We start from the raw sequence: 3650 nt of genomic DNA, 5'->3' as shown, positions 1-3650 counted from the left end.
GGATTAGAGCAACGAGTGTTAAGAATCATCTTTGGCGGCATGCAGGAGAAGTTCATCAGTTATCAAAGGTTGATCATTTTTTAAAGTTCCAAACGTCAGATCACAAAAACTTGAGGTGATAGACAAAATTTGACAAAAGATGCGAATAAAATTCGGCAAAATCTTCCAAAATCCAGCATTTTAAAAACTTACGTAAAACCCTCCAAATGCTGCAGTTTCGACTCATCTAGAGATTTGATGCCACATTGCCTAGAAATGCATGTATCGTTTAGATCGGGTGTTTCACCGAAAAATAATTTACATTAGTCGGTTTTCCATTAAAGGATGGTTTTCCGGAAAATTTCCTTTCAAACCCCCACCCTTCTATGGCGATTTTTGAAATTTTAAAATCAATTTTTGTCAAAAAAAATTTTTTTTAAAATTATAACGCCAGATTTCGATGTTTTAAGCATTTTTAAGTCATTTGACATTGTCTTAGCTTCGGCTGCTAAAATTGGAACGATACAGAGAAGATTAGCATGGCCCCAACGCAAGGATGACACGCGTAATCGTGAAGCGTTCCACATTTTTCCCTGCAGTCACCATGCTCTGTTCATGTAGCGGAGTTAGCAGCAATTCATTGAGTTTTGGACAGTATCGCTTCAAGGCCTGTTAGTCACTGCTATAACGGATAGTCGGAGTTCTGTTGAAGCAATCCACTCAATAAAACCGGGAAAGCACTCGCCATACTTCTTCGAGAAGATACGAGATAGCTTGAGTGCTTTATCAAAACGTGCTTTACCATCACCTTTGTCTGGTTTCCCTCGTATTGCTCGAAAGAGGGTAAACCTGACTCTCTGGCAAAGGTGGGGGTGATGAAAGGAGACACGTATCAGCGTGAAATTGCCTTCAACGATTTTTACTTTTTAGTTCAAAGAAACTCTCTTGTCAACTGGCAGCGCAAATGGGACGAGGATGAGTTGGATCGGTGGCTCCACTCGATTATCGCAAACCATGGTTTAATAGATTGAACTTGAGTTGAGATTTTTTTCGTATATTTCCCGTCTCATGTCCAATCATACTTGGCCTTGGAACGCAAGTTCAAGAACTTGATCAGGGCCATGAAACGTGGGTACTGGAGGCGATGGAGGTGGAGGGTTATCTCAAGAAACGTCTCTGCACACGCTTTGGAAACAGCTCGAAACATGCGAAATCACATTCTTTCAAATGAAATTGAGGAAAGCTCGAGTCGATGGCTGATACAGTTCGCGAAAAAGGTCTGTCCAAACGAAGCACCAGCTCAGAAAGTATATCGGGAAACCGAGAATAGCTCTGAAACGGAGGATGAATTCTCGATGGTCGATTTTTCACTTGCGCTCTGGTCTTACAACAATTCAGCTCCCGGACTGGATAGGATTAAATTAAACTTGTTGAAGAATCTTCCAGACTCTCCTAAAAAATGTTTATTGAATTTATTCAACAAGTGTTTTGAGCTGAACATTGTTCCGCATTACTGGAGACATGTGAAAATCAACGCCATTCAAAAACCAAGAAAACCAGTTTCCAAGTACAATTCGTATAGGCCGATTGCAATGCTCTCGTGTCTCCGGAAATTGCTCGAAAAAATTATTCTCTTTCGGCTGGATAAATGGGTTGAATCGAATCATTTGTTGTCAAGAACACAATTTGGATTCCCTAGAGGCAGGAGTACGAACGAATGTCTAGCATAACTTTCATCAGACATTCAATTGGCGTTTGCCTAAAAAGAGCAGATGGGGACAGTATTTCTGGACATAATAGGGGTATTCTATTCTGTCTCCATAGAAGTGCTGTCTAGGAATCTTAACGCTTGCGGACTTTCACCCAGGGACGTAGGAAGAACCGACTCATGGGGGGGGGGGGTTTGGTGACTAATTTTTACCTATGTTTTTTGTCTAACAAAATACGAATAAAAAAAATAAAACAAGTTATGTTTGTAACTAAATGAAATTATAACTTAAGAGAAGACACGAATGCCACAAGAATGGTAAAGTGTCATTAATAAAACCTTAAAATAAAGTATCTTTAGAAAAGTGTTCCTTAGCCTAAAGGGTGAACTAATTTTTTTTTAATGATACCTCTAGAAACAAAATATAAAATTTGCTTTCATCAATGGTTGAAATTTATGATTTTTTTTAAAAGACTGACAGATCAAAGTTATTTGATTTGAGCATAGAATAAGTTCTTTTCTTTAAAAAAAACTTATTCTATACTCAAATCAAACAAGCCCAATCTCTTTTGCAAATTACAAAACTCTAACCTTTGATGAAAATAAATAAAATTTTCCAAAAAAAACAGTAAGAGATAAAAAAATTTCGAATCTAGTTTGCTTGATGCAAACATGAACTAAATTTATGATTTTAGTTTGAAATTTGGTTTAAATAAAAAGCTGCAATATTAATAATGTTAAACAATAAACCGAAAAAGTAAAAGAAAATGTGCAGATTTTTTAGGTGAAGATAAGTTACATGTTTCTTTAACAGGAAATATTTTTCTTAAAGAATCAATTCTATACTAAAATTCTTGTGGATAATTTTTTTTTAATATAATTTGGATTTTTTTTTCATGAATCAAAACTTAGAAAATTAACTCAAATTGTACTTTATATTTGTGATTTTCAGCTGAATTGTGTGTACAAACTTATTCTGATTAAAAACTTTGAAATCTGGAAATTGAAATGACAAGCAAATTTTTAAGTTCGTGTTCTCTTGAATTTCTCAACAATTTTATGTTGATTGAAAAACTCATTCACAAGCTGAATCATTTTCTGAATTTTAAATCTGAATTCTTAACCTGAATTCAAAAATTTAACATTGAATCTGTTTCCCAATTTCTATACGATTTCCGGAATGCAAAAAAAAATACGATTTCAGAATCTTAATTCCAGATCAGAATTTCATGAGCCAAATCTTAGAGGCCTCATTCATGAATTTAAGGGTGCTTCATCGGAATAGCGCACGGCACCCTTTCAAATAAACGAATTTTAATCAAATCATTCATGATTCTATTAAAATGTGAATTTCGAATGATGAATCAGAATCTGGTTTTCAATTTTCGATCGCCACTCAGAAGCTTTAAATGTTTAAATTTTGCGTTAAGATAAAGTTTTAGAACTTAGAATTTGAATATAAAATGAAATTCATTTTTTTCCATATTCGGAAAACTATTATCTTTTCAACATCTGTAATTTTCTCCTCACTTTTCTATCCATCTTTATCAATTTTCAATTCTTATATTCTTTTTTGAAGAATATAAATTTCACCGATATGCTGAAAATAAGTTTACAAAAATCGATTAACGGTGGTTAACTTATCTAATAGAAAACTTTTATCAAAATATTGAAAATGCATTTGATTTTTGCAAAACATGATTCAAATTTGATATGAAATTCAAAACCGAATTCGAACATGGATTTCAAATCAGCTTTTCATTCCTAATTTCTTATGATTATTCGAACTGAAAATCAAGAATCCTAAACCTGATATAAAATCAGAAATACGAAAATATGGAGAAATACAATTTTGGTTTTGATTATAATTTTTAAGATAAGTTAACCACCGTTAATTAATTTTGTAAATTTATTTTTCGGCATATCGGTGAAAAGTAGTTATGAAATTGATAAAGATGGATAG

At 33.6% G+C, this 3650-nt stretch overlaps 1 non-coding gene across 1 annotated transcript; it reads left to right on the top strand.

The window, feature by feature from the left end:
- The first annotated feature begins 465 nt into the window (after window positions 1-465).
- Window positions 466-570, top strand: LOC129758830 (U6 spliceosomal RNA). The gene has a single exon (XR_008740078.1). It is a non-coding gene; the product is annotated as a U6 spliceosomal RNA (small nuclear RNA).
- Window positions 571-3650: the final 3080 nt, after the last annotated feature.

This window comes from Uranotaenia lowii, chromosome 3 (genome assembly GCF_029784155.1).
Source record: "Uranotaenia lowii strain MFRU-FL chromosome 3, ASM2978415v1, whole genome shotgun sequence".
Classification (NCBI taxonomy): Eukaryota; Metazoa; Arthropoda; class Insecta; order Diptera; family Culicidae; genus Uranotaenia; species Uranotaenia lowii.
The sequence above is the reverse complement of the archived record's forward strand: the minus strand, read 5'-3'. Positions and strand labels throughout refer to the sequence as shown.